The sequence below is a fragment of the Cricetulus griseus genome, chromosome 2 (assembly GCF_003668045.3).
Source record: "Cricetulus griseus strain 17A/GY chromosome 2, alternate assembly CriGri-PICRH-1.0, whole genome shotgun sequence".
In the NCBI taxonomy this organism is placed as follows: Eukaryota; Metazoa; Chordata; class Mammalia; order Rodentia; family Cricetidae; genus Cricetulus; species Cricetulus griseus.
The window spans coordinates 382550742-382573332 of NC_048595.1; the positions used below are offsets into that span (position 1 = coordinate 382550742).

Below are 22591 nucleotides of genomic sequence, written 5' to 3' on the forward strand. Positions count from 1 at the left end.
ACTCTTTTAATATTTCCCATATATTGTATGTGGCAGGGTGGCTGGTGAGTGTGAGGTCAGAGGACAACCTTCAGAAGTTGGTTCTTTCCACCATGTGGGTACCCAGGTTCAAATTCAAGCCAACAAGATTGGTGGCAAATACCTTTACTCACTCAGCCATTTTGCAAACTTTGAAGTATTATACAAGTATCTCCTGGCCAGCGTGAGCAGGAAAAGGAGGGCTTGCCAGTAGGCAAGTAGGGAATGTTCTGTGGGTGTCTGTAGGGTGGGGCAAAGTCCACCACAGGTATGGGCTAATCAGCAAGGGTGGGTTTAAAAGAAGTTCTTGAATGTGCCAGTTTGGTCAGGCCCCCAGTTTCCAGAGATGTGCGCTTAAAGTTTCCTTTCCTCAGTTGGTTCTTCCTGGCGCTCATCGCCACAAATAGCATAGTGGCAGGCACAGCGTGAGGACAGAGAGAGGAGGGCTGGCATAGCACACATTTCGTTCCCAAAGGAGCGGCATCTTAATGCGTTGGCACCCCGGGGGCGGTGAGCAGAGCTCCAGGGTCGACGCAAACCGGCTGCACTGAGCCTCGATCTCCAACCCCCTCCCTGCCCACCCCGGTGCCGGCAGTTGGCAGAACCCCAGTGCCTCATCTGGGTAGAGTCAATCCCTCAATCCCCCAGCGTACGCAGAGCGGGCGCAGCCCGAGGCGTGGCGGGAGTGGAGGGTCGGAGTGGTGGCACCTCCCTGCGACCGTCCCCAATGCCCTTCAGCCTCCTAGTTCCCCGCCCGCCACACCCACCCTGGCACCTCTGCCACCTGTTGGCGCGTGCCCCGGCTCGCTCTTCCTTTCTCCCCATTTCGCATCCTGGGACCCTGAAGATCAGATCCCTCCTGCCTGCCACCCCCACGAACTCCCGGGACTCTGGGAGTGCGCTCGGCGGTCTAGGCCAGGTCACCGAGGGCACACGGTGGGAAGCTGTACCCGACCGGCCTTGAACTTCAATCCCGGCGGGTGCGCGGGGCTGAGAGCTGGAGCGCGCGCAGTCCGGGTGCACCCTTTCCGTAGGGCTTTCTCGCCCGTCGGGTGACCTTGGGCAGGCTATCCACCTAGCCAGCCTCAGTTTACCAATAGATGCCCGGGGCCCCCAGGCACTAAATCGGCGCCAGAGAGAGCTGCCCCGGGCCTCTTCGGCCCCGCCCCGCCCCGCAGAAGCCAATCAGGCGCTTTCGTCTGGGGGTGTGTCTCATTCTGAGCTGCAGCCCGGGCCTAGGGGGCGGGGTTTCCGGGGCGGTCACCTCGCTGCGGGACCCCGCAGGGGACGTCCGAGGGGCGGCGCGTGTCGTGGGGGCGCGGCTGGCACGGGCGCACGGAGGCGGTGCCCGGCCGGGCCCGGGACGCGACGGCCCTACGACAGGGGTGACGGGGGCGGAGGCAGCCGCTCGCGCCCCGCCTGGCGCCGCCTCCCCGGGAGTGCTGGCCCCGCGGACCCTCAGGCAGAGCGCAGCCTCAGGTGCCCGGGAGCGGGAGGGCACGCGCGGGGGCGGGAGCCAGGCGTCCCCTGTCCCGGGACAGTGAAGTGGGTGGACAGAGAGAGGAGGGGCTCGGAGGCGCATGCGCGCGAACCAGGGGCGCGGGTCTGGAGACCCAAAGGCACCGGGCGAGGACACAGGCTGGGAACGCGTGCGACTCTCGGGGCCCGCCGGACTGTCCGCTACTTCGGGTCCCCTCGAGTGCCGAACACCGGCTCCGAACTCTGGTGTTCGCAGCTGGTAGTGGGGCTGGGGGCTTTGTGGAGTCCTTGAATTGGAGCGACCCTGGGTCCTCTGGTTGTCCCCTGGAGGGGAGGGCCCACGGGCGGGGACATCGGGGCGCGCCCTTCCCACGGCTCGGTTCTTTTGGGCGTGACTCACCGGGGGGCGTTTCCTGAGACCCTCGGGGATCTCAGAGGCGAGGTAACCTGAGGACCGGACAGACTGATCCTGGGAACACTGAGCCCGGCCACTCCTGTGGATCTGGAGAAACGCCTGTGGGTTCGTGTCACCAGCAGCCGACCCTCTTTGAGCACCAGTTCCTCACATTTTGCTTGACCGTAGTGGGGGAGATGTGGGGCAGGCCCCAGCAGTAGGGTAGAGACTCTGCCAAAGCCACCCTATGTCTCTGCCTCTCCAGAATCTAGTGCCACAGCTGGTCCTGTGTGGGACAACTTAAGTCTCCTTTGTGCCAGCCTGTTAGGGATGAAGGGAGCAGGGAGTGCCAGTGTGCTAATTGAGAGGGTGACTCTGCCCCAGTGCCCACTCCAACTAGCCCAGAACAACTGCACCCCTCCTTTTCCCAAACTTTTTCTTTTTAATTTAAAGGAAAGAACGTATTTCTCTGAAGTTAAGATTCTAAGAAACCCATAATGTTTTACTTAGTCTTTGAGGGACACTCTGCTACTATTGGGGTTGCTGGCCCACCACAACCCTAGCCCTTTCCCCTAAGGAAACCAGAACAGTCCTTCCCCTCCTAGCACTTCTTGCAGGAACTCAGAACTTTCTTGGGCGACCCTGGAACACTGTAGTGGTTGCAGGCTGCAGGGTCACAGTGACTTTCCCAAGGTGGTGGAGAGTTGGGGGGGATCCAGAGAACATATCGTAACTGGTTCCTTCCTTAACGTCCTACAGCCAAGGCTGAAGTTCAAGGCCCTGTGTTCCTGGTGGAACTGACTTTTGTGGCAAGTCAAGCTCAGGAACAAGACGTTGTCATCACAGGTAAAGAGGGTTCATGGAACTTCCAGACTGGAATATTGTAAATGCTGTCTTTGGTTTCACTTCAGACTAGCAGGGTGTCAAGTAGATTGTTTTGTGGTGAAATAGTAAGTGCATGTTCAGGGCTTGGAAAGCCAGGCAACTGGATGGAACCATATTTCATTTCTGAGTGTGTCTGTTTCCTGGGAATGTCCTTTCTTTATGGCAGTCTGCTTTGGTGTTATTTAAAAGGAGAGGTTATTGTTTTAGAAATGGTCTTATTAACTGGTTATAAACTAACTAGTAAGACTGTCCTGCTGTCTTCTAGCTGTTTTCAGATAAATTTGACTGCGTGCTAGGTGAATCTCATCATTAGCCACGGCGGGGATGGCCGGGGGAAACAGTAGATGAGCATTCCTTATCTACCATATAAAAATCCAGAGACAGTGGGCCTAGTGATAAATGAAATGACAATAGAAAGCAAAGTGTTTCTTTTCCCACATCTTAAACATGTATGGAAACACACCAGACTCACAGAGTTTTGTTAGTAGGGCAGGATTTTGCTATGTAGTCCATGTGTGCCTAGGTCTTGCTATGTAGCAGAGGCTATCCTTGAATTCTTTATAATCCTGCCTCAGTCTCCTATGTACTGAAAGCTTAAGTACATGTTAACTTAAGTTTTAACACAAGTTAACTTATGTTTGTCAAGCCTATAAACAGAAACCTGAAAAATTGTGTGTGTGTGTGTGTGTGTGTGTGTGTGTATTTAAAGGGTGGAAAGAGAATGAGAGAAATCTTTCTTCTACATAGCCTTTTTATAATTTAATTTACTATTAACTATTAGGTTGAGGAAAATATTTCATGTGAATAAAATGTAATTTTGTTTCATTTAAAGTGTTTTATAATGTCTCACTAGATTTAGATAACATATATAGATATATGTGGATATATAATTCATTCATTTGATTTATGCTTACTGTGTAGCTGCTGGGGGCTACTGTGTCATTCACGAACAAGATAGCCATGGACTTGTTAATGAAACTGATTTTCATGCAGGAATATAAGAAACATAGCGGCTGTAGCTGTAGCTCAGTTGGTGTAGTGCTTGCCTAGCATGCTCAAGACCCTTGTTTTGATCCTTAGCACCACACAAGCCAAATGTGGCAATACCTGCTTGTAACCCCAGCATTGAGGAACTAGAGGCGGGAGAATTAAAATACATGAGAAGTTTAAGGCTTGCCTGGGCTACATGGAACCTTGTCTCAAAAACAGTCAGACATGGTGACAAATTCCTTTCATCCCTGTACTCAGGAGGTAAAGGCAGGAGGATCTCTATTAAGATCAAGGCTAGCTTGAGCAACACACAGAGTTTCAGACCAGCCAGTGCTACACAATAAGATCCTCTCTTTAAAAAATAAAATGAGCAAACAATAATAACAAGGTTAACAAACTGACAAAAAAGAAATTTGTAACTATCTTCATAATAGTTAAAAGATGAAGAAACTGGAATGTAGTGAGAGAATGGATATCTTAGCCTTTTGTGCCTAGGGACCCCTGTGCCTTTTTAAAAATGTTAGGATTATTTGTGGTTTTATAATACTGTTTGAAAATATTCTATTAAAACATCAATTGAAATGTTTCTTTTGACATAAATACATTTTAACTACAATGAATTCCCTTCCCTTGTTTACTTATGTAGCCTCTGTGTGGGATGGTGATGTTCTTGGTGACTGATGTTTGTCCTAATTTTGTGGCATTGCAGCTAAGGTTGTGGCCTGTTGAATGTCTGCTTTTGGTGGCAGAAGGGAGAGGGTCTCTGTTTTTATTTTTTATTTTGGCAGCTTGATAGGCACTGTTTTAAAAGATACAGTTTTATTGGACATCGTGGTACACACCTTTAATCCTAGCATGTGGAAGGCATTGGCAGACAGATCTCTGTAAATTCCAGGGCCTGGTTTACATAGTGAGTTCCAGACTAACCAGGGCTATACAGAGAGACCCTGTCTCAAAAATAAATAAATAAATAAATAAGCTATAGTTTCTATATATAGGACAAAATTTGTTATGTCTGCAGCTTTAGCATTTTTAATGCACAGAATATGCCAGATCATCTAGGGCTATGGGCTTAGAGAAAATTAGGCACAGAATTTAAATCTCCAACTTGGTGATAAGAGGGTTTTTGTTTTGGGGTTCTGTGAGGTTTCTGTTTTGGTTTTGGTTGTTGGACATCAAGTCCAGGGGTGCAAGTTCACAGCACATGCTATGCTGAGGTACGGCCCCTACCACCAGTTGGGTTTTCAGTAGGAGCTTCCTTAGAGAAGCATGTCCTGCTTAACAGAGCTTGCTTCTCCCTTGAGAGCATTTCTGTTTCATGTGTGCATCTGGCTTCTAGGGGAAGGGAACAAGGTGCATGTGGCTTTCAAGACTACTCCAGACTATGGATTTACTTGTTCTTCTAAGGGGTGCTTGTGTGTGTGTGTGTGTGTGTGTGTGTGTGTGTGTGTGTACATGTACATGTGCACATGCACGTGTTTTGTCTGTGCAGCCTTCAGTGGCTGAGTATCAATAGGTGGTGACTGTGATGTCCTGGAAGTTTGTGCATGTCACATGGTGAAGCCCTTGATCTTGGATGAAGTCTTCCTAGTTAAGCTAAGCTGGTTTGGGGTCTGCCTAGTGTAAAGGAGGGGGCACTAGAGAGTTGGCATTGGAAAAGCGCTGGGATTTGGTGGGAAAGATGTGATGCCATTCATTGTGATATCTGGGTCCCCGCCTCTCAGCTGCCATCTGCTAGGCCACAAGACTTCTGTCCACCTCCCTAGCTGCTGCTTCTCAACAGAAAATATGGCTCTTCTCTAGATCACTTTGAAGGGTTGTGACACTGAGAAACAGCAGCCAAAAACAAGTGTGCTCATCCGAGTAGTTGTCAGGGCAGCTCAGGCTCTGGACCACCTGTGTTGCTCTCCTATTCCAAGCCAATTTGTTGCTGTCACAGACTTTTGACCTCTCAGAGCCTTTGGGAAAGAGGCTTTTCCACTACCCTCCCATACTGTCTCATCAGATTTCAGTTTGAAGCAGGTAAAGGAGAGGGCAGAGGGATCTACCAGTAAGAAAACCAGTATCATAAGTAGTTCCTGTTAGCTTAGAATGTGACAGACAAGTCCAGCATGTGTCCTCACTCCAGTGCATCTCCAGAGGTGTCCAGTAGCCTATGTGTGGCCCAGGATAGCTATGAGTGTAACCCAGTGAGTTTGTATATAACAGTGCAATGTCAAGAGGTCGGATGCCCGTTAGACCACACCATACTGGGGGACCTACTAAAAGGCAGCATCCTGCAGCTTACTGGGACTCATGTCTAGGTATTGTCTGGCAACATGGTCCTGAAGAGTCTGCCACTCCCACTGAGTCTGGATCATATCTGGGGATATGGTGTCGGGAATGGAGGGTTGTGGGTTGGGATCTGTTCTCTGTTGACCATCTAGCACCATAGATTTTGTAGGAACTTGTAGAATCTCATTGAATATGTAAATGATTGGCAGAATTGAGATCAGGAAGAACTCACCACCATAAACCCTTGCGTGTAGGAGCACTCGTTCAGAAGGGCAGGTATCTTTGAGCTGGCAAGTGCTACACCCTCATCTCCACAGTGGGGCACCTCTTGGCAGTTGACAGCTCCCCTCATGCCCAGGATATAGTTCCTGTGGCAGTGGGGTTAAGATATGGTGGTTGCAGTCAAAGCAGTGTGTTTGTAACTACCACTAGATTTGGAAGATAGTGTGTATGAAATAGATTTTTTAACACTATGAAGCCTGAAGATCTGCTTAAATAAAATGCTATGGTTTCCCTATGAGACCATGGACTCAAATGCCAAATACCTGACTGAGAAAGAACTGTGGTTAAAGTGTTGTGAGTTGGGACATGTAGCATTAATTGTTTTTAATGTATGAGTGTTTTCCCGGCACATATGTAAGTGCACCACATCCATGCCTGGTACCCATGGAGGCCAGAAAAGAGCATTGCATCTCCTGGAACTAGAGTTACAGATGATTGTGAGCTGCATGTGGGTGCTGGGAATCAAACCCAAGTCCTCTGGAAGAGCAGCCAGTGCTTTAATCACAAAGCCATCTCCCAAGCCCTAAAGTGTATGTCTTTAATGGGCTAAGGGTCTTGCATGGGACGCATGTTCTTAGGAGAATTTGAAGAGATCAAATGCCCTTGCAGGTAGCACCCCTCAGGCTGCTTTTATTCTGCTGGATTTTAAGAGGGTTGGAAATAAAAAAGGAGTGAGAATTTCTAATTGGATCTATTTGCCTGACACTTTTTTTTGCAGATTTTTTTTATTTGAATTAGAAACAAGATTGTTTTACATGACAATCCAAGTTCCCTCTCCCTCCCCTCCTCCCCTACCACCTCCCCCAACTAAAACCCTATCACATATCCTTTCTGCTCCCCAGAAAGGCCTTCCATAGGGTGTCATCAGAGTCTATCATGTCCTTTGGGATAGGGCTTAGGCCCACCCCCGTGTGTCTTGGCCCAGGGAGTATCCCTCTATGTGGAATGGTCTCCAAAAGCCCACACCTATGCTAGGGATAAGTACTGAACTACTACAGGATGTCCCGTAGATTTCCAAGGTTTCCTCACTGAAACCCATGTTCCTGGGGTCTGGATCAGTCCCATGCTGGTATCCCAGCTATCAGTCTGGGGAGCAAGAGCTCCCCGATGTTTAGGTCAGCTGTTTCTGTGGGTTTCACCAGCCTGGTCTGGACCCCTGCGCTCTTCACTCCTGCTTGACACTTTCTGACACAAGAAAGCCTTTGAAAAGCATGACTCTGAATCTTAAGAGTCAGGGGTAGAGCAGAGTGGCTGATTGTCCCAAAGGTCATTGAAACTTGTGAACAATTAAAGATTAGGGTAGGGTCAAAAGTGAGGGGCCCCCGGGGCTCTTGACAGCCATTTGTAACTGAACAAGTCTGCCGTTATGTGATAACTACTCTGAGGTGACAAGCAACAAGTATCAGGGGGCCAAACCCAGCAATTAGAGGTGGACGGGTAGATGTACCCCAGACATCAGCTGCCAGCTTTCTGTGAGCATTCGTGGTGAAACAAGATGGCTTGTAAACATGCAAGATTAAGTTAGGGAGCAGGAGACAAATCTTGGTGGCTCAAAAGCAGGTGTTTCTGTGTTAAAGGCAGATGGTTTTTACTGGAAGAGGTTTTAGTTTTTTCAGGCAACTTTTCTGATCAGTCAAAGTGACATCTAATGCTTTGCCAACACCAGAGCTGCTCTCCTCTGTCTAGAATCACAAGCCGAGCCACTCTGATGCATTCCAGGCTCCAGTCACAGATCAGCCTGCTTTATGGAGTAGTTTGGTAACCAGAGGAGGGGTTTATTCACCATCCACTCACTTTCTATTCCAATGCATCAGGAAGGATGCTATAAAGAAAAACCTGCTCTGGGAACTGTGAACTTTGGCTGTGATGGGGTCATGTCAGAGTAGGTGAAAGTTATTGGCGATGGAAATCAGCTGGGCAGCGTGTGGTTGCAGTGCCCTTGGACTTTACAGTTCAGGGAAGCATTTTGCTCAAGTTTTATCATTGCCTTGTTTCTCACTTTGAAAAATACTGCAGATGTCACCAGAGGCAGGCAGGGGAAGCTGGGCTCACCTTTCCTGCCTGCTGCTTTCTAAGCAGGAGTCTAAAGCCCTTGAAACTTCAGAGTGTGACCTCAATGATCTTGCCTTCAAAAACGTCACTTTGTCCAATGTGTTTTCCATTAGGAAAGACATTCTATTGCCGTTGTTTTGAAAAAAAAAAAAAAGAGTTCGGATGTGCAAAGATGTATAGGTGTGCACCACACAGAAAGTGATGTGTGAGAAAGATGCTTGAAAAGTAAGCATGCAGCAAAGAAAGGGGTCTTAGTGTCTACATGTGCCCCAAGCCAATGCTCTTTGAAATACAGAGATGGGAGGGCTCAGGTGACAAGTGCTGGTCATCAATATGGAATGAAGCCGTGGATGGGGGCACACGCCTATAATCTGTACTTGGGAATCTAAGGCAGAAGAATTGCCACAAGTTCTAGAATAGCCTGAGCTAAACAACAACAACCAAGGGAACATGGAGTGGCAAGATTGGTGCCTGGTGCTTTTATCTGAAGCAGAGAGGACTTGAGATGCTTGAAGGCATTATGACAAAAGTGGGAACATTCAAAAGTAACATGAACAGTGACTAGAGAGGAGGGTGGGTCACAGAGGGTGGACAAGGGACACCCCCTGTTGCCACTGAACCTGGAACCACAAGAGAGGGGTGGGGAGTGTGCATCTAGGCTGGCATGTGGAGGCCCACAGGAAAGCTGCAGTTCTCAGCCGAGAGGACAGCAGTGGTGTGGGAGGAAGCGTCAGGTGGACACTCCCCACTAGGAGCAGTAAGCCTTCCCTGCAAGGTCCCGGGATTGTATGTGGAGAACTAGAGAGGGGGCTGGGAACTTAGCAGGGTTCAGAAGGAAGAGTGATATGTGAGCGGCTTCTTTTTACTCTGGAGACCAAACATTATCGGCTTTTCCCTTGCCCTGTTCTCTACTTGGATGAATCTAATAAAGGTAGCTTTTAGTGTCTAGGGCAGAAGTCTAATGAAGGTGAATGTTTAACCACACTCAAGGGCAGCTGATAATCTCAATAGCAATAGAGGCACAGGCTTGGAGAAACGGGAGCCCGAAGGAAGACTTCAGCCAGGACTTCCTTGACTAAGAGAGCACAACCCTACGATGAACTGTGACCCTTTGGAGAAATGAATGAATTTAGAAAGGGCTTTTGTGGTGGGAGAAAGTGTTTTCTAGTAGGTATTTTAAAAATGCTACCTGCCTGTGTTGGAAAGGAAGTTTAGTGGAGACTCTTAAGAATGAGGCCTCAGATAAGGAAGTCATTGAAAAGTAGACCTCAAGAGATGGCAATGTACATTGTAGCATAAAGTGAACACATCAATACCCCACTTATTTTGAGAGCTTTGTATTTAGACACATGAAGGTAAATCACCAAGGGGCCAGTTAACATAGACTTCCTGATTCTCAGAATCCTCAGGATTAATCCCCTGGACCCAGCCAGCCCCTCCACCTCCTGCTAGCCCCGTGTACTTTGCCCCTGCACTTTTGTCCAGATATCACCTGTGACCTTGCCATGACTCTTAAGCTCTGTGTGTCTCATTCTGAGCCACCCTGTATTGTTCCCTCTCCTTGATCCTCCCCATCTCACTCACTGGCCCCACCTGGACTAGACTAGGGAAAGCTTGGGGCAGGACCAGCTACAGGGTCCGCTCTCATCACTTAGCATCCCTCAGACTCAGGTTTTTCACCTGGCCTGTGCTTCAGTTTCCCTCATAAATGGGATGAGTACCAGTGCTTTTTTCATAGACAGTCCTGCCTGGCAGGCTGTAAGAGCTCTGTAGGTGCTTTCTTGCCTTATTAACTCTCTCCCGCTATCCATCAACTCATATTGCAGACACTCGAGAGTTTCAGTGGTGACCAGAGAGGCACAGTCCAACTCCCCAGGGCTGACATTTTCCACTCTGGCATCTTATACTTCTTTTCCTACTCCTTGCTTCTTCCACAGATGACCCAGGCCTTCTCTTGTCCCGTAGTCTCTTCCCTTCAGATCTCAGCTGAATACTTCCTTCTTAGGTTCCTCCCTGAGCCTTCCTTGGTTAGAGCTTTCTGATATGGGTACCAGCAGGATGCTGGGTGCCTTCCTGTCAAAGCATGTGTATGTGTGATGTGTCTGTTCAGATATGATTTGACGAAAGTGACCCTCCCTGAGACCCGACAGCTGCAAGAAGCCTTGCACTCCTTTCTCACACTCCACTTACAGCTCCGTAGCAGCAGGTACATGCTCTGTCTGAGATTTCTTCAAGGTTGCATCCAATGCCACTTCCTTCATAAAGTCTTCGTGATTCTCCCCAAGACAGGGTGCAAATGTGTGTGTGGTGTATATTTGTATGTATGCACACGTGTATGCATATGGAGCCAGAGTTCAATCCCTGTATCTTCTCCTATTGCTTGCCACCTTGCTTCTTTCCTTTACAAGGATTTATTTTGCTTTTAATTGTGGTGTGTGTGTGTGTGTGTGTGTGTGTGTGTGTGTGTGTGTGTGTGTGCGAGCGCACGCGCGCGCGCGCGCTACCGATGTGAAAGTATATCCAGAGGCCAGAAGCACTGAATTCCCTGGAGCTAGAGTTATGGGCAGTTACACGCTGCCTAAGGTGGGTGCTGGGAAACACTCTCACCTGCCGAGTCATCTCTGTAGCTCTCTCTAACTTACTTTTTGAGGCCAGGTCTCTCTCTGGACTCAGAGCTTATTGATTTGGTGAGGCTGACTGACCAATGAGCTTCAGGAATCCCCTGCCCCTCCAGAGCTGGGCTGCAGACACATGCCTCTGTGCCTGGATTTTATGTGTATCCAGAGCTGGGCATCCAAATTCCAGTCCTCATTCCTGTGTGGTAGGCACTTTACTGCCAGAGCCTTCTCCCCAGCTCTGGATACAAGACTTTTGCCCGTCACATACCCAGAGACAATTTGAATCTCTGCATCTACTCATCTTGCCTTCTCTTGGAGTCTGCTAGCCACTTGTTCCTAGGCTCATTTATTTATTCAACAGATATTTATTGCATCCCAGTGAGTACCAGACTCCATCCCGAGTGTGGAGCAAGCAGTGAGAAACCCCAGGGACCAACCACCCTTCCTTTCCATAGCTTCACTTGTAGTCTCTCTCCCAGGCTTCAAGGAGGGGCAGCTGGGTAATGCAGCATGGCCTGTGGTGTGGAAGGACCCCACATAGAGGATCCAGTGACCCTTCAAGGGTGTGTGCACAGGGCTTCACAGTGACTGCAACATGCACAGTGACTGCAACAATGTGCTTGTTCTAAGAATTTGGAATTGCCTTTTGCTAAAGGAAAGTTGAAGGAAAACCAAGATTCACTAAAATTCATGAATCCGAAGAACCCTTTCAGTTCTTTTCATTGTGATCTCAAGGCTTTAAGTGCTGAGTTAAACTCCTCTTGACCCACATCGGCCGGCGGGATCTAATCTTAGGTGATTATTAACTCTAATCAGGAATCTAATGAGCAATATTCAGGAAGCATTGCCCATTTAATCACCACGCCTGCCTGTCCCCTTCCTGTCTCGGATGGGTCCCACAGGGTTGGAGCAGTGACTGTCTTCACCTGGCCAGCCGGTCAATGGCTTCGTGAGATGGAGCCTGGGAGGGTAAGAGCAGACTTCGGGGTGCAGTGGGCGCCACGCCATTCAGCTCGGTTGGCCTACACGAGGTAAATTGTTCTCCAGATAAGCCTCTCACCCAGGCCTGATTGCTAGAAGAATCTAAAATGAGTGTGAGCCCAGGCCACTCCTTGATTTGCCTGGTGGGTTTGAGGGATGAGGAGGACACCTGAGGGTCATGAGCTCATTAGGTCAGATGGGAGCAGAGTTGGCCCCTGATATTTCTGGACAGGGCACCCTGGTTGGCCTTGCTTGTGCATGGGAACCCGGGTAGTGAGATGGCTTTGAGGATTTTAGTTTTTCTTTTAAAATCAGGCTGTTTACATTACTGTATGTCCTTAGGAGGCAGAGACAGGCAGGTCTATGTGAGTTCAAGGCCAGTCTAGTCTATAGAGCAAGTTCCACGATAGCAAGAATTGTTACACAGAGAAACCCTGTCTCAAAAAAAAAAAAACAAAAAACAAACAAAAAAAAATTTACTGTATTTCATTTACATACAATGAAATCTGACTGTCCTTAGTCTATAGTTCTTCAATCAGATCCCTGTTTTCTTGCTAGATGTCAGCTAGCAAGGTTTGTTAGCCATTCCTAGTTTTCTGTTCTTAGTGGCCCTTCTGTTGTTGCTGACACCAATTCCTCTCACTCACACACCGCCTGTTCCTGGCACCTCTTTGCCTTCACCTCACCCACTTCTTCAGCATTTTTGATCCCAGCCAACAGAAGTCAGAGTTCCCATCCTGAGAGCTCAGATGGCCCCTTGGCCCACCCTAGGTCTCAGGACGGCCCACCATCAAAGTCCCTGCAGTACTCTGCTACAGTGCTAGAACTAAGAGCCCAAACCTGTGGACCCCAGGGCTAGGCATTTCTCCTAGCTTTGGAGGCAGACGTCTATCAGCTGGTGGAGCCGCATGCCTGTTGAAGGTTCTGGGCAGAACCCATCCTTGTCTTTCTAGCATCTGTGATGGCCACAGCCCTGTGTGCCATAGCCCGTCAGTGTGGCCCTGCTGCATCTGCTTCAGCTTCACAGTGGGCCTTCTCTCATTTCTGTCTGTGGTCACATTTCTGCTTTAATGTTTAGTGTGCATGTATGTTCACGCACGTGTGCACATTCATGTGTATGAGGATGCATGTGTGGAGGTCAGAGGACAACTTTTTGGGACTCAGTTCTGGCCTTCCGCTTTGTGGAGTCGGGTTTTCCCTTGTTAGTGCCTCTATGCCCTATACTCCAAACTAGCTGGCCTGAATGCTACCCAAAGTTTCTTGTCTCTGCCTCCTTCACCATAGGAGTGCTGGCATTAATGACATGCCACACAGCGTCCAGATGTGTATGTGGGTTCTGAGGATTGCACTTAGGATCATCAGGCATGTACAAGCTAGCCTGTCTACCTGCTGAGTTGTCTCCCCAGACACGTTTCCCCGTTTGGGTGAAGATGCCTGTCACTTTGCCATAGGCCTAACCTACACCACTGTGGACTCGCTTTGACTTTGTTGTTGGTGACTCATTTGCAAATAACCTCCATCTCTGAGGTATGGTGAGTTGAAATAGAAAATTCTATGAGGAACACAGATCAACTGATCACAAGACATCCCAAGCTCACGGCAGAACCCTTTGCCATGTGAGAGAACAAGCAGCAAAGCCTGGCCTCAGGACACAGACAGCTCTGGAGCCATCGTTCTGTGCCCACTCATGGCTCCTGCCTTCAAGCCCTTAGCGTGTTGGCAGCCGGCCTTCGCTCGGGGAGATGTGGAGCACTGAGGCCTCTCAGTTGCTCATCCTCGGATGTGGTCCTGGCAGGAGGAGCTACTGATGGCCGAAGTGACTGATCCATGCAGGGGTTAGAAGCTGATGTAGCTGGTCACAATGGCATTGCACAGGACAGGGATCAGAGATTTATGGTTGATGTGATAGCCCAGTGTGGCATCTGCCCCTTTCCTGCATGAGGCTGGTGTGAGGGGAAGGCTAGCACCCCGTTTGCTCAGGGTGTGAGTGAGTGGAGAAGGCATGGCACACTCAGAGGCAGGGGATCCTTTGGGGATGTCATAGCTCCTGGCCTCTGAAGAGAGGAAAAAGAGATGGTGGTGTCATGTTCATGATTCCTGTCCAGTTTCAAAGTCACCCTGTGATTGGATCTGGGCCCCTCTCCTTGAGATCCTGCATAGATGACAAACATCCAGCTTCGTGGTCGGCTCATGTCCTAGTGTTATGCACCTGCTGCTTTATAAAACTGGAAAAGTGAAAGAGGAATGGGGCACAAACATACAAAACCTGTCCACCATCGTTAGCCATCAGGGAAACGTAAATCAGAATTGTACTGAGTTTCCGTCTCATCCTAGTCAGAGTGGCTTCAGGAAGACAACAAACAACAATGAGTTCTGGTAAGGTCTGGAGGAAAGAGCAAGTCGTACACTGTTGGTGGAAGTGTAGACTGGTGCAGCCATTGAGGGAACCAGAGTGGAGGTGTCTCCAAAGCTAAAAATAGAACTATGGCATGGTCCAGCTATGCATCAGAAGGGCTCTCAGGCAATATACCTCAGAGACACTTGGACAGCCATGTTCATTTTGGCGCTATTTACAGCAGCCAAGATAAGGAACCATCCCAACAGCCTATCAGCCGATGAGTAGATAAAGAAATGTGGGGCACACAGACAAAGGAGGCATTTCTGTTTCCTGTGGGGGATTTATTTGTTTGGTTTTTTGAGACAGGGTTTCTCTGTAGCTTTGGAGTCTGTCCAGGAACTTGCTCTGCACACCAGGCTGGCCTCAAACTCACAGAGATCCGCCTGCGTCTGCCTCCTGAGTGCTAGGATTAAAAGTGTGTGCCGCCACCACCACCTGGCCAGGCAAAGGAGGTTTATCTAGTCACAGAGATAATTGGGATCTTGTCATTTGTTGGCAAATGTGTGGAACTAAAAATCATCATGTAAGTGACGTGAGACTCAGGAAGGCCGATACTGCATGAGTCTTTTATGAGGGGCCCTGTATATGTGACATGGAAGTTGGGAGGGACTCTGAGGGAGAGGGTGAGGTTGAAAGGGAGTGGGGAAGGGCAGGGGAAATTAATTGGAGGACTAAAAAGACAAAATGGTCCAGGTTTCTCTTCAGGATTTAAACACATAGATGACGTGAGACAGGAAGGGACATTTGGGGCAGGAGGCAAGTGAATGGAGGAGGTGTCGTGAGAAGAAGATAAGCAAAGTATAGCTTTATATGGGTGATGCCCAGTACTCTGTACACTAACTAAAATATAGTACAATATAATCTCTCTCCCCGGGAGATGCATGTACCGTAAGTAAGTAAGAAGCGAGGAAGCCTGTGGTGATACCAGAGTGGACCATGCCAGGAACAGCAGAAGAATTGCCAGCCAGCCAATAGCGAAGATGTGTGGGGCCCCTTCTCACACAAACTGACAAAGGGACTGCGACTCAAGCCTGAGGAAGCAATGTCCATGTGTTAAAGGGATCATAAAACTGTTATTCATGACCTCAAAAGAGCAAAGGGTAGAGGCTGAGGAGATGCCCAGTGACAAAGTACTTGCCCTGAAAACATGAGGACTGGAGCACTGGCCCCTGAACCCACATAGTGCCCAGTGTGTGTGGCAGCCACCTGTCATTCTAGCCTCGGAAGGCGGAGGGTAAGCCAGCTAGTGAGACTAACCGTATTGGTGAGCTCTGCCTTTGATTGAGAGACCCTGCTTCAATAAATAAGGTGGGGGAGCAGTTGAGGATGAGTTTCAACAGCAACGCTGGGCTTCCATATGCACGTACACATATGGACCCACACACATGTAAACACACACACACACACACATGCACGCACATACATGGATCCACATACATGCACACACACACACACACACACACACACACACACACACACACACGCACACCACACTCACATGGAAGTGGAAAAGGGGATAGTGCAAAAGATCATGCATTAGTAGCAAGTCCAAACTTCAAAGTGAGTCTGATAGTTTGTGTGGCACAGAAGAAAAAAAAAAAGCTCACTCAGTGAGAAGGCAGCCACTTCACCCTTCCAATTATCAGGTTGTTTTTGCTGTTGTTGTTGTTTTTTTAAAGAAGAAGAAGTGTTACAATAAATCTTTCCGCCAAAAGCCGCCTGAGCCCCACCGCCATGTGTGAGCTTTATGCCAGCCGCCTGCCCGAGTTAGGCCCAAATGAATACACAGAAACTTGTATTAGGTTCAAAGCTGCTTGGCCAATGACTAGGATTCCTCATCTGTTAACTCAGTCTTAACTGTCATACATCTATATATTTTATAAGACTTATCTTATTGGACGCCTTATTGGCGTCCCTCCTTGCCGGTGGCTCACATCCTGCCACTGGAGGAGGAGCGGAGGGGAAAAGAGAGGGCCCTTCCTGTTTCTCCTTCGCTTAAATATGAGTCTCCTTGCTATGTCACTTCCTGCCTGGATCAGCACTTCTCTACTACATTTCCCAGAATCCTCTTTGACTCCTAGTTCCATCTAACTTGCTGTCTCATTGGCCAAACAGTATTTTATTTAACAATCAATAAGATAAACATACACAGTAGTACATTCCCCATCAAAGAAGTGTGGGGCTGAAGAGATGAATCAGTGGTTACGAGCATTAGTTGTTCTTCCAGAAGACTTAGGGTCTGTTCCCAATACCCATGTGGTAGCTCACAACTGTCTTTAATGCCAGGTCCAGATGATCCGATGCCCTCTTCTGGCCTGTGTAGGTACTGCATGCACATGGTGCGCAGACATACATGCAGTCAAAATGCACATACACATAAAATAAAAATAAATATGTATTTTTTAGAAAGAAAGAAGAGTAAGGAGGTAAAAATCATTTCCAAATATTAGCAAATTAAATGTAGTAGTACACAGAAGTACAACATGTTTTAACCACATGGTCAGGGAGCCAATTAGAATGCAAGTTGACTGATTATAAATATTTGGAAACTATTTGAAAAAATCAAGTAAAAAATTTGATCTATTAATTTCACAGAATTGATGGAATGAAGGAGAAAGATCAGTGTGATTCATTATATTAATCAGATAAGGAAAAAGTTGTAATACAGTTTAACGTTGAACAAAACTCCAAAGAGAAAAATGGGAAGAGAATCTCCTTAATCTGAGAAAGGGTCTGTGAAATACCTCCCACGTAACAGTGAATACTAAAAGCTCTTTAAAGTTAGCCACAGGTTTATTATGTAGTTCTCTTCAGCATTGTGATGTGAGCATTAGACAATGTAATAGGACAAGAAAAATAAAAGTCATACATGCTGGGAAAATGTTGTCAACTTTTGCTTATCAGAAGACACTTAAGAAAATGAAAAGTAAAGCCACAGACTTGGAGAAAAATTATGAGGCATGTACAAGAAAAAAGTTATCCTGAAAAATACAAAGAGCTCTTACAATCCAGTAAGAGGAGAGTCCAATTTTAAATGGGGAAAGAGTTGACTAACTCATGAACAAAGGGCGTATTCTTAAATGGATAGGAAGAAAGCACATGGGAGATGTCTAGCATCCTTAGCCTGTTGAGAAAAGCAAGTGAGTGGTACCAGCTCTCACCAAGTAAAGAGGGACCATGACTCTCTCCTGGTGGTTCTAGGCAGACTGGCCAAATGTGTGTGGGGCTGTGGAAGGAAACCTCACATATTGCTGGTGGCAATGAAGGAGAACAGTCCCTTCAGACAGCACTGTGGTCAGTGGCATCCATTAGACACAACGTTAGACTGCATTGTGACCTGAACTGGTGGTGTGCTGTATGGTTACAATGGCATGGCATGATGGAAAAGTCAAGATTGTGGAGCCAGTAAAAAGAGCAGTGGGCCAGACATTGATGGAGCATGCCTTTAATCCCAGAACTCGGGAGGGAGGCAGAGGCAGGCGGATCTCTGTGAGTTTGAGGCCGGTCTACAGAGTGAGTTCCAGGACAGCCTCCAAAACAATACAGAGAAACCCTGTCTCAAAAAACCAAAACAGAAAAAAGAAAGAAAGAAAAAAGAAAAGAAAAAGAACAGTGGCCTGAGAGAGGGAGGAACAAGTGAGTCGGTGAACGTGGATGGGACACTTTGGGGGCAATGAGACTGCTCTGTGTCATACAGTAATGCTGATGCCACTCCAACATGGCTGTCAAAAGTCACAAAATATGTTCAGTCCTACAGAGGGTGATTGCCAATGATAACTAGGGACTTCAGTTAATACTATGTCAACATTGGTCATCACTGAAGTAACAAATCTATCTCCCCAGTGCAAGACCTTAGTAATAGGGGAATTGGTGAGAACTGAAGTGTTGTATGGAAAACATTTTTTCTATAAACATTAAAACATGTTGTAATAATGGATTAAAAACTAAATGCATCTATCATATTCCTAGGAATAAGTTTGAATAAGACACTCGAGGCCTCCACTAAAGTTATTATTGGAAGAAATTAAGTATGGTTTGTCCTGGTGAGTTTTGACTCTCAACTTGACAAAACCCAAAGTCACTTGGGAAAGGGGAACTTAATTAAACAATTTGCCTTGTTGGACTGTGGGCATGTCTGAGAGATTGTCTTGGTTAATGATTGATGTGGAAGGGTCCAGCCCACTGTGGGTGGCACCATTCCTTGGCAGGATGGGTCTACAATAGCAAGCCAGAGAGTGAACCAGCAAACAGCATTCTTCCATGGTTTCTGCTTCAGTCCTGCTCTAACTTCCCTCATGATGGACTGTGTGACTTGAAAGTAATAAAATAAACCCTTTTCTTTCCCAAGTTGCTTTTGGCTGTGATGTTTATCAGAGCAACAGAAAAGCAAACTATATCATTAAACCAGATAAATAGATGGATATACTGTATTCATGGAATATACTACACTTGGTTTTGGAAAGATGGCATTTCCCTTAAGAAAAGCTCCATGTGATATACTGGGATACTGACATCGAACACCAACCACATGCATGTTTAGTTGAATAGTGTAGATCCTACACACCTGGTTGTTGCTGCTGCCATGATCTGGGGCACCCTAAGCATGTCCCTTCACAGGAGGTTCCAGGATGCCTGTGATACCTACTCTTGGTTGTTAGCTGACTGCCTCTGCAATCAACTAAAACCCAAGCATCTGGGCACACCAGATTTCTTGAGGGATTTTCTTGATTGGATTAATTGAAGCAGGAAGACCGGCCCTAAATCTGGGCCACACCCTCTAGAGACATGGAAGAAAAAAGCCTTTGAGTTTTTCTTGCTCAATCTTCAGTCTACATTGGAATCCTCGAGAATCAGGTTCTAATAACTGCAAAGGAATGCCTCACTAATGGGATAAATGAACTTGACAGCCAGAGTGAAGACTAAGCTCTAGGAAATCCCTGGGATTCCAGCACTATATTGGTGCTACTGAGACAGCCAAATAAGATAGATGAGTATATAGATGTTAGAGAATAGATAGACAGATGATAAATAGACAGATAGTTGATAGATAGATAGATAGATGCTATAGATAGATAGATAGATAGATAGATAGATAGATAGATAGATAGATAGATTCAGTCTATCAATTGTGTTCTTTTAGAGAACCCCAACTAACACAGCACCTATCAAGACTCTTTATAACAGAAAGTATCATCATTCCCTTGTGTAGACAGGGTCTCCCTATGTAGGCTTGGCTAGCCTGGAAATTGCTATGTAGATCAGACTGGCCTCAAACTCAAGAGATCCACCTGCCTCTGCCTCCCGAGTGCTGGGATCAAAGGCATGTACCACCCTGCTCATATCATGCTTTTCTTTAGCAGTTGCTTCTGTTCCTGTAGTGTCCTCACCACTTTAGATGACTGTCATCCTATTTCTTTAGGCTTTGCCTTGAATTCAGCTCTGTCCTTTCAACACTGGTGTTATCTTTGGGCAGGCCCCTCCCATAGGCTCACTTAGCACATCAGGGAACACTGTTCAGACCTTGGCACCAGTATGAAATTCATTTCATAGCTATTGATGAAACAGTGCTGTGTAGGAGTGAGAGGAGGCAGGAGAAGAGAGAATTCTGCTTGATGAGCTACCACTGCTCGCGTGGGCAGGTCATAGATAGACAGATAATCAGTCAGGGCCTGAGAATGGAGCTATGGTGACTCAGGAATTGACTCTTTCACCCTGGGTATCTTCAGGAAGCTTTTGAGAGGAGAGTGTTTGAGTGCCCTCAAGTGTTTAAGAATGAGTGATGTTCTAGGTCAAAGGAATTGGGGGCAGTATGGAGGGTGAAAGCAAGTGTTGGCCAGAGGATTGAGTTTGCAAAGGAAAATGAGAAGGAAAAACAACTGCATTCAATGAGTTCCTCTGTGTCAGGCATTATTTTGTGCCCCAGGGGTACATCGGTAATCCCCAAACTCTAAATCCCATCTCTAGTACAATGGGAATGAGGTCGTGGGCACAGTGACTGAGTTTTGGACCTTGGAAGGTGAAAAGGGGACAAATGCAGTGGGGAGAGCAAGCTTAGCTTGGCTCAGCTGAGTCTGGGACATTGCGAGATAACTGTGTTTGTCCTGGGGAGAAAGAAGAATGATGGGGGAGACTGAACTCAGGTGACAACCTGCTGAGCAGAGTGGATCAGGGTTTGGCTTGGCCATTCAGGCATCCAGCAAGGCTCATGCAAGGAGCAACAAGGCAGTGTAATTGGAATGTCCCAGAGAGAAGGAGGTGAGGTCCCGGGAGAGAGATGGCAGCAGGTCACCTTGGTGGCAATCATGAGGTTTGTTTGGAGCTCTGTGTGAGTGGCGTGGGGCTTCTGAGTGAGGCTGGTAAGAGGCCCCAACTGGCTAGTGTCAGGCTGAGAAAAGAGCTGAAGGTGCTAAGAGTGATTACAGAGGGCCTAGGCAGGTGTAGTCATAATGAGCAAGGGACTACATGGGGAAGGCACCGCACCATGTGGGGTCAACATGACTTAGATCCAAGACCTATCGAGTTTCCAGGCAGCTGTCTACACGACCTTCAGTGAGACCAAGCCTTGCTCTGGCTCCCCAGCTGCAAAGCCAGGTAGTTGGGAGCCATGCTGTCCTCAGCAGGAGTAGAATGATCAGGAGTCACCCCCAGGACCGTGCACCCGGGCCCACTGCATGTGGCCCTTGTGGTGTGGAGTAGACAGAGCACCATGGCCAGAGTTTGGAGGGGAGAGGATGATGTTACCATGCAGAATGGGGATGAGGGGTTGGATGAAAACCAATTGAAGGGGAAACAAAACAACCAGCATGGAAGGAAAGCAGACAGTTCAAAGGGCTGTAATTTTGTGCACAAATCAAAGATCAAGGTGATATAGGGGCATCCTGGGTTCAAGGCTTGTGGGCAGCTGTGCCCAGCCTCAGGTATACCCTCTTGCTGGTATAGTTAGCTGCACAGAATTCTTTAGGAGTATCATGACTTGGCCCCTGAACAATTCCATGATTACCTACCCCAGACACACCTATGTCCCCTTGAGGTCTCATTAATAACCCATAGTGGGTTTCTTGTGTGTTCATATGTGTATTATACATGTTTGTGTATGCATGTGTGGGGGTGCACATGGGCATGTGTGCACATGCATTCAGAGGCAGATCAATGTCTGTTGTCTTCCTCTATTACCCTTATGTTTTGAGACAGGGTCACTCACAGAGCCTGGACCTCACTAATTCTGTTAGGCCAGCAAGCCCAGGATCCTCCTACCTCTGTCTTCCAAGTGTTGGGGATTATAGGTGTTTGCCACCACATCCATGTTTTATGTTTCCTGACTTAATTTTATTCAGAACTTTAAAGCAGAAAATTCTGTTTCCCTCTGAAATGGATTGCCTTCTGATCCCTTAGTGTCTGTGCCACTTTAAATATTTGTCCTTATTTCCCTTCAACCAGTTATTACAGGAGGTGCCTGGTTATGAGTCTTCATGTCTACTAAGCATTTAAATCCCTGAAATAGACTCAAATCAGTGTCATGGGGTGGACACTGGGGCCTTCTACTCTCTTACTTGGAGGTGGACCGAATAATTATGCTTCCAGGTTTCTTTTATTGGTTGTGCTGAATAAGAATGGAAGCTATGTAGCTCTGGGGACCTCTCGTTCCAAACAGGAAAGCCTTGTCCACACTTCCAGCTGGCAGAGGGACAAGACTGAGGGCATGCAAGTGGAGAGAAGCCTGGAGCCTGTTTAGGAACCAACTTGAGAATGAGACACAAGAGCGTTTGGGCTAGAAATTGTCAATCTGTGCAGGCCCAGCTGTGCAGACAGCTCCCAGAAGTGGAGGTACTAGAAGAGTTCCTACATTCTGTTTAAAAAGAGGAGAGCTGCCGGCGGCACTCCTTGAAAGTGTCATCAGCACAGTCAAATGGGTTTCAGATGCTGGAGAGATGGCAACTAAATGCAATACCTGACCCTAAATGGGATCCTGTACTAGAGAGCTAGATCACCTCACAAGAGGTGAATGTCAATCTTAGATTAAGGAATTATGTCTCTGTTATAATTGGCTGAAAGCAGTGTGTCCTGGTGTGTGGAGAACACCACTGTTCATAGCAACCATGCAGTTTAGTACTCGGGAGATGGGGCCATGACTCACCCTCCAATCACACACACACACACACACACACACACACACACACACACACACACGTATGCCGATAGAAACAAATAGTAATTACACTG

At 47.5% G+C, this 22591-nt stretch overlaps 1 protein-coding gene across 4 annotated transcripts in view; it reads left to right on the forward strand.

Moving 5' to 3' along the window:
• Window positions 1-1351: 1351 nt before the first annotated feature.
• The window catches only part of Ppara (peroxisome proliferator activated receptor alpha), a 63342-nt gene continuing 42102 nt past the window's right edge, over window positions 1352-22591 (forward strand). For 2 of the 4 annotated variants that reach the window (XM_027396186.2, XM_035440805.1), the window contains exons 1-2: window positions 1352-1497; window positions 2651-2737. The gene's annotated coding sequence lies outside the window, so the exon portion shown is untranslated. Of the gene's footprint in view, window positions 1498-1551; window positions 2018-2650; window positions 2738-22591 lie in introns of those variants that run through there. The other 2 variants (XM_027396185.2, XM_027396187.2) reach the window with 2 other exon arrangements.